Raw genomic sequence first — 11503 nt, forward strand, 5'->3', positions numbered from 1 at the left:
CAAAATTGTCATGTGTCTGTATAGCCCCCCAAAATCTTATCCAAAGGTGACGTTTTCTCTTGTAACGTCTCAGTATCAAATGAGTTTAAAACTCCAGCTCCAGCACCAATATTATCTACAATATATTCCTATACCTCTTATTTCCTGTAGTCCAGTCTCCCCATTGTTGTTGCCACGCTTGTAATAGAGGCAAGGCATACACTCTGGATGTTGTGCACTTATTTTACTTTCGTTCCTTCAACCAGATTGTTTGATCCACAATAGTTAGGGCTTTGATTACTTCTCCCCTATATGGATGCTCATTTGCCATGATTCTTGGTGCAGTCTTGTTTACGGATATCTGATTAACAAACATAAAAAAGGACTATATCCCTGAAAATATAGTCCCCCATTAATTTTCCTAAAGCAACTCAATCTTCTCATTATGGAAGGATTTGCCATTACATCATATTCCCATAATTTAAGCACCATTGACTCATTCCATCCCACATGAGTATTAACCAATTCTTGTTCTTTAGTTACATCTAGGGTGACTCCAAAAAGTGCAGTTCAGAGTACTCATTCAGATTTTCATCGTAATGAAATCTAAACATTAGGTGACCATTCTCCCCCTTAGTATGTACAAATATCTCCCTTACTTTTCCAAATCTTTTGGCTTTAGACATTCCCATGTCAAATTTTTGCCATCTTTCCCCCCCCCCATATTTCAAATTTTAACCTCAAAAGGTTTTTCTTTGCATCTTGTTTTGTTTGGTCCTGTTTTTTCCATTCTGTCCCACAAATAGTTGAATGTATTATTCCCTTTGATCCATACCGCCATCCTAGAGGTGCTCCCATTTGTATATCCATGTACCCCTAAATTTTCCCAAATATTCAAAAACCATAAAAGCCAAAAAATATATTTCCACCCTTTTTGAATTATGCGGCTCCTCAATATTGAAGCCATGGCCATTATTCTATAGGAATAATGTCCAGTGCTTCCAGCCGTATTATTCTAAACACTTACACTAAACCTCTATTTTTGCTCAAGCTCCGGTATTTTTTTTTTTCTTCCTAAAATATAATGCACACAACAATATTCTTTTATTAAGCACAAAATGCAGAGCAAAGCACGTATAAGCAATAAACCAATTACAGAAAGTGTAGCACTGTATCCACACTCCAAATCCAAGGTCCGTACAAGAAAACCTCCAGTGCAATTGGGCATTACTTTCCCTCTGTAAGATAAACTAGAAGCAAAAGAAAGGAACATTATTTAATCTTTAGGCCATAACTAATTGTGACGTGTAGACCCACTTTCCCTTTCCCCCCTTGTTAATCTGCACTGCAGTAGGTGAAATTTTATTCATGATGGAAAATGGTCCAACCCATCTAGACTCCAGGACATGATTTTTTTCCTATCTCCAATTTTCCATAATTTACTGTCCTGAGTCACACAAGAATCCAGTCTCTTCCTTTTTCAGTGGTGTCAGTTTAAATTCCATTTTCTTAAGTTCTATCAGTAACTTTACCCATTGGGTAACTGATACCGTCTCTTCTTCTGGGTACAATAAAGGGCTCCACAATCTCATAGGCCTTCTGTGATGCTCTGTACCTTGGGGGAACACTCTGCACCCCAGTGTTCATCCTTATATGATTGTGTGGTATCCAATGCAAAGTTTGTCACGTTGGGCGTCTTCGGAAGGTTCATGATGCACTGAGCATTGTTGTTACAGTAATGTTATAGGTTTTAATTTCATATATAGTTATGAGGCTGAAAATATGTCCTCATGGCTTAAAACAAGCCCAGGCAAAACTCCCCAGGCGCAGAGGGGCAGTTCACACCTCATCAGGGCATGTATAGGACAAACCAACCCAGTCTCACAGGAACAAAGGACACTGGCCTAGGCAGCAACAAAAGATCTGTTGGACTCCCGAGTGAGTCACCCCCCCTTCCCTTGGTCAGTTTAGGACTATGATGAGGTAATGCTCACCTGACTCTGAAAGGGGGGGGGCACGCGCAAAGCCAAGAGGGAAGAAAGGACATGATAAAAGGGAGAGACATTTGCCATGCTCTCTCCCGCCTCCATCTAGAGACACCACCACCAAGTGACTGAAGTGCTGATCAAAGGGGAGAGCCTGGCTGAACGGCAACCAGCCAGCCTGTGGTGAAAAGCATCTAAGTTTATAAGGGTACTAAAAGTGTTAAGATCAGCTTAGAATGTGTTTTGCTTTCATTTCACCAAATCTGACTTATTGTGCTTTAACTTATAATCACTTAATCTCTCTTTTGTAGTTAATAAATTTGTTTATTCTATCTGAAGCAGTGTGTTTGGTTTGAAGAATGTCAGAGACTCCCCTTGGGATAACAAGCCTCGTACACATCAATTTCTTTGTTAAATTGACGAATTTATATAAGCTTGCAGCATCCAGCTGGCATAACTGGACACTGCAAGATGTAGCTTCCTAGGGTTGTGTTTGGGACCAGAGATAGTGGCTAGTGTCATTTGGTTGCAAAATCCAAGCAGCAGGTGGCCAAAAGTGCTCACTCACGTAGCTGGGAGCAGCTTACATGCCAGAGTCTGTGTGTGAACATCCTGGGAGTGAGGGTTCTCAGAGCAGAGCAGGGTAAGGCTGGTTTCCAGAGCCAAGGATTGGAGTGGCCTAGCAGATCATTAGTCCAGATAACACCAGGGGAACATCACACCTTCCAAAGAGAAGGTGATAAGGCTGGTAGCCAGTACCCAAGCGATCATTACTTCAGATTGCTGCCAACACCATTGGCAATTTATTGTGCCAATCTTTGCCAGTTTCTTGCACTACTTTGCATAGAGCTTGTTTACTAGTTTGATTCATCCTTTCTACTGTCCCTGATGATTGAGGAGGATAGGGGATACGTAGTTGTTGCTCTATTCCTAAAGAATTTTAATAAACTTCTAATTATTCCTCCTACAAAATGTGGTCTATTATCTGAATTAATTACTTTTGGAGTTCTATATCTACTTCCTACAACTTTTTGGCAGTGGTCTCTGCAGTATGATTTCTAGTGGGAATTGCCTCCACCCATCCAAAAAAGGAATCTATCATTAATACATACTGATTTCCCCTTTGGGTCTTAGGCAATTTATCAATATAATCAACTTGTATTCTACTCCATGGCCCCACAATTCTTTAGTGCAACAAGGGTCTTGAATCTGGTGGCCTATTCCCATCTGCTGCACACCTTATGCTGTTTTTAAACAAAGTTTTCTACATCCTCTCACACGTTAGGCCATATTCCAATTTGTTTTACCTTAAAGAGTATTCTCTTTTCCTTGGTGTGCCATAGTGTGTCACAGGTTAATAGTCTCTTCTCTTTGAAGTCTGTCAGGTACCCCACTTTACCTCTCCTATTTTCTTAGTCACTATATAGCCACCTTGTATATTCCAGTTTCCCCATCTTTCCTCAGGTTTAACCTCCTGTTTCATGCTTGAGCTCTAGTAACTACCATAACTCCCAAAGGTTCCTTTGCTGCTAATTTAGCTAAAGCATCTGCTTTATCATTCCAATATTTTTCATTCCTGTCTTGCTTTTGATGACCTTTAATAAGAGTAAGACCTAATTTTCCTGGGTGTTTTTTCAACTATAGATAGATTTCTAGTGCTCCTTTTGGACTAAATTTTTCCCCTCAGCTCTTTCCCAGTGATTCTTTTTCCAAATCCCAATCTAGTAGAACAGTCTTTGTACCACAGAGTCCAAATCCATATAGACAATCTGCAACATTATTTTTCTGTTTAAGCAGATCAGCTCGGGGAGCAGAGGTCTGAGCTCTTAGTGAAGAGATACTCCTACACAAATAGTTCTAGACCTTACGTTCTTGCTTCAGTTGCCATCTTGCAATGCATGTATTCATGTCAAGCATGTGTCATTCATACCAGGCCTCAATGACCTATAACATATGAGATAGATCCCAACAACAGCTATTTTAGACTTAATTCCTCCTTGTTGGTCAGAATTGTTCAGAAATGTGAAGGTAGAAAGCAATTTGGGTGAAAGTGACAGATTTTTGTGATTCTAAGGCAAGGAAGGGAGTGAGCAGCAAAATAAGGACAATGGATTTAAAAAGAGCATATTTTAACTCAGAGGTAGGTGTGATGGGTTGGATCACAGAAACCCCCTTGGGGCTGCCAACCGATGTGCCAAGACTACTTCTGCCCCTGCTTTCCTGCCCGGGCAGCTTAGGACTTCAGTGCCCTGCCTGGTTTGAGCCAGACCCGCTAGCCTGCCGCAAACCCAGACCCAGGGTCTGAACCATGTCCCCTAACAGTGGTAGGCTTAGCTAAACAACTTACAGAAGTGTTCCTGTCTTTAACACTCAGATGTCCAACTCCCAATGGGGTCCAAACCCCAAATAAATCTGTTTTACCCTGTATAAAGCTTATACAGGGTAAAACACTCAAATTGTTTGCCCTCCATAACACTGATAGAGAAATATGCACAGCTGTTGCCCCCCCGGTATTAATACATACTCTGGGTTAATTAATAATTAAAAAGTGATTTTATTAAATACAGAAAGTAGGATTTAAGTGATTCCAAGTAGTAACAGACAGAACAAAATGAATTACCAAGCAAAATAAAACATGCAAATCTAAGCCTAATACAGTAATACAACTGAGTACAGATAAAAATGTCATCCTGAAAGATGTTTCAATAAGTCTCTTTCACAGACTGGATGCCTTTCTAGTCTGGGCACAATCCTTTCCCCGGTACAGCCCTTGTTCCAGCTCAGGTGGTATCTAGGGGATTCCTCATGATGCTCACGCTTTTCTCTGTTCCACCTACTTATATCTCTTTTCTATAAGGTGGGAATCCTTTGTCCCTCTGGGTTCCCACCCTCCCCTTCTCAATGGAAAAGCACCAGGTTAAAGATGGATTCCAGTTCAGGGGACGTGACCACATGTCACTGTAAGACTTCATTACCCACTTGCCAGCACACACATATACAGGAAGACTTACAGGTAAAACAGAGCCATCTGCAGTCAATTGTCCTGGTTAATGGGAGTCATCAAGATTCCAAACCACCATTAATGGACCACACTTTGCATAATTACAATAGCCCCTCAGTTATATTTCATATTTCTAGTTTCAGATACAAATAGGATGATCTCACAGTAGATTATAAGCTTTGTAATGATGTCTTACACGATACCTTTTGCATGAAGCATATTCTAGTTACATTATATGATTTTATGAAAATATGCTAGAGTGCAATGTTACAGTAGGTAAGGTCCCATGGGAAGAAAATTTAAAGGAAAAAGTAGTTCAGGAGAGCTGATAGTGTCTCAGAGATCCTATTAAACAGGGCTGGCTCTGGCTTTTTTGCTGCCCTAGGCAAAAAAGCCACCCGCCGCCGCTCCCTCCCCCAGCGCGGCAGGGGAGGGTGGCAAGCCCGGCCGCGGGCCCGCAATCCCCAACTGGCCGGAGCGCCTGGAGGAGGGCGGAGAGCGGGCTCTCCGCTCTCCCCGGCAGCCAGAGCACCAGGGGGAGGGTAGAGAGCCCCCGGCGGCCAGGCGGAGAGCCCGGCCAGGGCCCCGCTCTCCCTGACCGGCCGGAGCGCCAGGGGGAGGGTGGCGAGCCCGGCCGGGGCCCCGCTCTCCCCAACCAGCTGGAGCGCCGGGGGGAGGGTGGCGAGCCCGGCCGGGGCCCCGCCGTGCCGCCCCCTCCAGGCGCCGCCCCAAGCATATGCTTGGTGGGCTGGTGCCTGGAGCCGGCCCTGCTATTAAAGGCACTTCTGCAGACTATCCTAATGCAAAGGAAAGATATGAACAGTAAGAGGCCAATATGGCTCCATCAGGAGCTCTTTAATGATCTGACAATCAGAAAGGAATCCTACAAAAAGTGAAAACATGGACCAGTTGCTAAGAAGGGGGTATAAAATAATAGCACAAGCATGTAGGGACAGAATCAGAAGAACTAAGTTACAAAATGAGTTACACCTAGCAAGGGACATAAGACAGTTAAAAGAAAAAAAGTTTCTCTTGCTCCTAATGTACTTAAAGAAAGGAAAGTTTAGGTCTCTTAGTGGGGAAGGAGAGCTAATAACCTCAAGAAGGCTGAGATCTTTAATACCTATTTTGCTTCAGCCTTCACTAAAAAAGGTTAATGGTGACCAGATACTCAGCACAATTAATATTAACAAGGAAGGAAGAACACAAGCCAAAATAGGGAAAGACCAGGTTAAAGACTATTTAGCTAAATTAGATGTAATCAGGTGATTACCTGATGAAATTCATCCTAGGCTACTTAAGGAACTAGGTAAAGAAATCTCTTGGAACCATTAGCAATTTTTTTTTTATTTTTTTTTTGGAGAGCTCCTGGAGGACTGGTGAAGTCCCAGAGGACTGGAGAAGGGCAAACATAGTACAGTAGAACCTCAGAGTTACAGACAGCTGGGAATGAAGGTTGTTCATAACTCTTAAATGTTTGCAACTCTGAACAAAATGTTATGGTTCTTTCAAAAAGTTTACAGCTGAACATTTACTTAAAGCTTTGAAACTTTACTCCCCACTGCCTTCTGTCCCTATCTCCCACTGTTCCCTATTCCCCTTCCCCCACCCAATTCCCCTAATCCATCCCCCATTTCCCCAGCTCCACCCTGCTCCCCCTTGCCTTGCTCCACCATGAGCCCTCACCGTTGTACAGGAAACAGGAGGGTGGCCATGCAGGGTACCCAGCCCATATAGAAGAGGTAGATGACCAGCACTAGGACCCAAGAGGTGGTGTCCAGCTGCAGAGGCAGCAAGCCGGAGTGGCCACCCTACCTCACCCAGCAGGAGAAGGGGCTCTGTCCCCTGGAAATGTGCTGAAAGGGGGGGGAGGCACAGGGTGGGAATGACAGAGCCCTCCTTCCCTTCCCCGCCCTCCTGGGCAGGCTGAGCAGAGCAAGGCCTGGGCAGTTTGGTGCTAGAAGAAATGAGAGGGGGAGCAGGGACATGTGACCTTGTGTGTTCCCCACACCTCGGGGGGGGCTAATCCCCCCCAACCCTCCTAAACTATACCCATGTGTGCAGTTGACTGGTCAGTTCGTAACTCTGGTGTTCGCCTCTGAGGATCTACTGTACCTATCTTTAAAAAGGGTGTGATGGGGTCTGCTTACCCCGTACTAGCCCAGACAGGGTTGAGCCCATGGTATTGACAGTGGAAGTCCTGCCTCCCTGGCAAGACTGGGCATGCTCCAAGTGCTCTAGTCGTATAAAGGGAGGGAGCACAGCTCATTCTGGGCTGGAGGCTACAGGGGAAAAAGCCTGCCGGGGCAGCTCCTGCAGAGGGCCAGCCATAGCCTCTGACTGCACCAGGAATTGAAGCTGTCCATGGCCCGCCTGTATCCCGGCAACTGGAGGAACGCCTGGAGATGACCGGCCCTGCTGAACACAGAGAACCCGACACCTCATGGGAAACCCCAACACAGACTCCGGTAGGAAGTGACCCAGGGAGGGTGACAGTACCTCCCGCCCAAGGAAACTCAACATGTTTCAGTAAGACCCCCTGCCCCTCTGGCCACTAGGCCATGCTACCCTGCACCTAAGGGTGGTGCTATGGACTCTGGCTGCTAGGCCACGCTGCCCAGCGCCAAAGGGCTGCTTCATAGACTGTGACTGATAGGCCATGTGGCCTTGAGCCTAGGGGTGTGGACTGTCACAAAGGGGACCAGAGGATGTGAGGAATTATAGATCAATTAGCCTAACTTCCATTCCTGGAAAGAAACTAACAAATTAAGCAATCTGTTTGTAAGAATGTAGAGGATAAGATAAGGAACAGCCAGCATGGATTTGTCAAGAACAAATCATGCCAAACCAATCAAAAGTTTCTTCTTTGACAGGATTCCTGACCTTGTGGATGAGGAGAAGCAATAGACAGGATACAGCTTGATTTTAGTAAGGCTTTTTACACAGTCCCACATGAGTCTCATAAACTAAGGAAATGCAGTCTAGATTAACCTTCTATAAGATGGGTGCACAAATGATTGACAGATCATAGTCAGAGTAGTTAATTGTTTGCTATCAAACTGGGAGGGTGTATATAGTGGGTTCCTGCAAGGGTCAGTCCCAGGTTGCTACTAATCAATAATTTCCTTGAAGACTTTGGATGATGAGTTTGTCAGTTTGACCGTGTGCTTGTTTGTTTGAACAGTGTGAATTGGGAGTGCTTTGTTCCAGATGGGCCTTGAGTGGGCCTGACTGGCATAAAAAGGCAGTCAGCAGCGAACCAGCTGAGCGGCAAACACCGGAGGCTAACAGAGGGAGTTTGCCTGGGATCTGTCAGAGAGCCCACTGAGCCTTACATCTTGTGGGCTTCTGTGAGTTGCTGCAACAGCTGAGGAAGCTCTTAAAAGGAAGGTGATATGGAAGGTGACCGTTCAGTTGTTGTAACCTGCACAGGTTGTGCCATGTTTGTCTGTCTTCCACAGTACAGAAACCACTTTGTCTGTACAAAGTGCAAGCTGGTCTCCATATTGGAAGAGAAGGTTCGAGGTCTGGAGAAACAAGTATCGACCCTGTGTTGCATATGAGAAAATGAAGATTTCCTGGACAGACATCAGGATATGCTTCTACAGGCACAACGTTCTGAAGAATCGGAGCAGGTTGCGCAGAAGGGACTGAGGGATGGTGAAGAAAATTGGCAGCATGTGACCTCCAGAAGAAAGAGGAGCGTCCATGTACCAGCAATGGAGATACAGGTGAGCAAACATTTTCATGTTCTCTCCACAGGTAGTAATGCGGAGAGTGGACTAGATGACCCATCTGAGGGAAGGGAGCAGAAGGAGATTCCACCGATTGGAAGGCATGAGATGCACTGCCCTAGGGATGGGGGTTCCACGACCACCATTCCCAAGAGACGGAGGAGAGTGGTGGTGGTCGGGGACTCCCTCCTCAGGGGGACTGAGTCATCTATCTGCCGCCCCGACCGAAAAAACAGAGAGGTCTGCTGCTTGCCAGGAGCTAGGATTCACGCTGTGACGGAGAGACTGCCGAGACTCAAAGCCCTCGGATCACTACCCCTTCCTGCTTCTCCACGTGGGCACCAATGATACTGCCAAGAATGACCTTGAGTGGATTACTGCAGTATACGTGGCTCTTGGAAGAAAGATAAAGGAATTTGAGGCGCAAGTGGTGTTCTCGTCCATCCCCCCTGTGCAGGGAAAAGGCCTTGGTAGAGACTGTCGAATTGTGGAAATCAACGAATGGCTACGCAGGTGGTGTCAGAGAAGGCTTTGGATTCTTGGACCATGGGATGGTGTTCCAAGAAGGAGTGCTAGGCAGAGATGGGCTCCACCTAACGAAGAGAGGGAAGAACATCTTCGTGAGCAGGCTGGCTAACCTAGTGAGGAGGGCTTTAAACTAGGTTCACTGGGGGAAGGAGACCAAAGCCCTGAGGTAAGTGGCAAAATGGGATACCGGGAGGAAGCACGAGCAGGAGAGTGCAAGAAGGGAGGACTCCTGTCTCAGACTGAGAAAGCGGGACAATCAGCAAGTTATCTTAAGTGCCTATACACAAATGCAAGAAGCCTGCGAAACAAGCAGGGAGAACTGGAAGTCCTAGCACAGTCAAGGAACTATGTCGTCATTGGAATAACAGAGACTTGGTGGGATAACTCACATGACTGGAGTACTGTCATGGATGGATATAAACTGTTCAGGAAGGACAGGCAGGGCAGAAAAGGTGGGGGAGTTGCATTGTATGTAAGAGATCAGTATGACTGCTCAGAGCTCCGGTATGAAAACTGCAGAAAAACCTGAGAGTCTCTGGATTAGGTTTAGAAGTGTGAGCAACAAGGGTGATGTTGTGGTGGGAGTCTGCTATAGACCACCAGACCAGGGGGATGAGGTGGACGAGGCTTTCTTCCGGCAACTAGCAGAAGTTACTAGATCGCAGGCCCTGGTTCTCATGGGAGACTTTAATCACCCTGATATCTGCTGGGAGGGCAATACAATAGTGTACAGACAATCCAGGAAGTTTTTGGAAAGTGTAGGGGTCAGGGGACAATTTCCTGGTGCAAGTGCTGGCAGAACCAACTAGGAGCAGAGCTCTTCTAGACCTGCTGCTCACAAACTGGGAAGAATTAGTAGAGGAAGCAAAAAGTGGATGGGAACCTGGGACGCAGTGACCATGAGATGGTAGAGTTCAGGATTCTGACACAAGGAAGAAAGGAGAGCAGCAGAATACGGACCCTGGACTTCAGAAAAGCAGACTTTGACTCCCTCAGGGAACTGATGGGCAGGAATCCCCTGGGAGAATAACATGAGGGGGAAGAGTCCAGGAGAGCTGGCTGTATTTTAAAGAATTCTTATTGAGGTTGCAAGAAAAAAAAAAACATCCCAATGTGTAGAAAGAACAGTAAATATGGCAGGCAGCCAGCTTGGCTTAACAGTGAAATCCTTGCTGACCTTAAATGCAAAAAAAGAAGCTTACAAGAAGTGGAAGATTGGACAAATGACCAGGGAGGAGTATAAAAATATTGCTCAGGCGTGCAGGAGTGAAATCAGGAAGGCCAAATCACACTTGGAGTTGCAGCTAGCAAGAGATGTTAAGAGTAACAAGAAGGGTTTCTTCAGGTATGTTAGCAACAAGAAGAAAGTCAAGGAAAGTGTGGGCCCCTTACTGAATGGGGGGAAGACAACCTAGTAACAGAGGATGTGGAAAAAGCTGATGTACTCAATGATTTTTTTCGTCTCTCTCTTCATGAACAAGGTCAGCTCCCAGACTGCTGCACTGGACAGCACAGTATGGGGAGAAGGTGACCAGCCCTCTGTGGAGAAAGAAGTGGTTTGGGACTACTTAGAAAAACTGGACGAGCACAAATCCATGGGGCCGGATGCAATGCATCCGAGGGTGCTAAAGGAGTTGGCGGATGTGATTGCAGAGCCATTGGCCATTATCTTTGAAAACTCATGGCGATCGGGGGAGGTCCCGGATGACTGGAAAAAGGCTAATGTAGTGCCAATCTTTAAAAAAGGGAAGAAGGAGGATCCAGGGAACTACAGGCCAGTCAGCCTCACTTCAGTCCCTGGAAAAGTCATGGAACAGGTCCTCAAGGAATCAATTCTGAAGCACTTAGAGGAGAGGAGAGTGATCAGGAACAGTCAGCATGGATTCACCAAGGGCAAGTCATGCCTGACTAACCTAATTGCCTTCTATGAAGAGATAACTGACTCTGTGGATGATGGGAAAGCAGTGGGTGTGTTATTCCTTGACTTTAGCAAAGCTTTTGATACGGTCTCCCACAGTATTCTTGCCATTAAGTTAAAGAAGTAGGGGCTGGATGAATGGACTATAAGGTGGATAGAAAGCTGGCTAGATCGTCGGGCTCAACGGATAGTGATCAACAGCTCCATGTCTAGTTGGCAGCCAGTTTCAAGTGGAGTGCCCCAGGGGTCGGTCCTGGGGCCGGTTTTGTTCAATATCTTCATTAATGATCTGGAGGATGGCGTAGACTGCACTCTCAGCAAGTTTGCAGATGACACTAAACTGGGAGGAGTGGTAGAT

Source organism: Trachemys scripta, chromosome 2 (genome assembly GCF_013100865.1).
Source record: "Trachemys scripta elegans isolate TJP31775 chromosome 2, CAS_Tse_1.0, whole genome shotgun sequence".
In the NCBI taxonomy this organism is placed as follows: Eukaryota; Metazoa; Chordata; order Testudines; family Emydidae; genus Trachemys; species Trachemys scripta.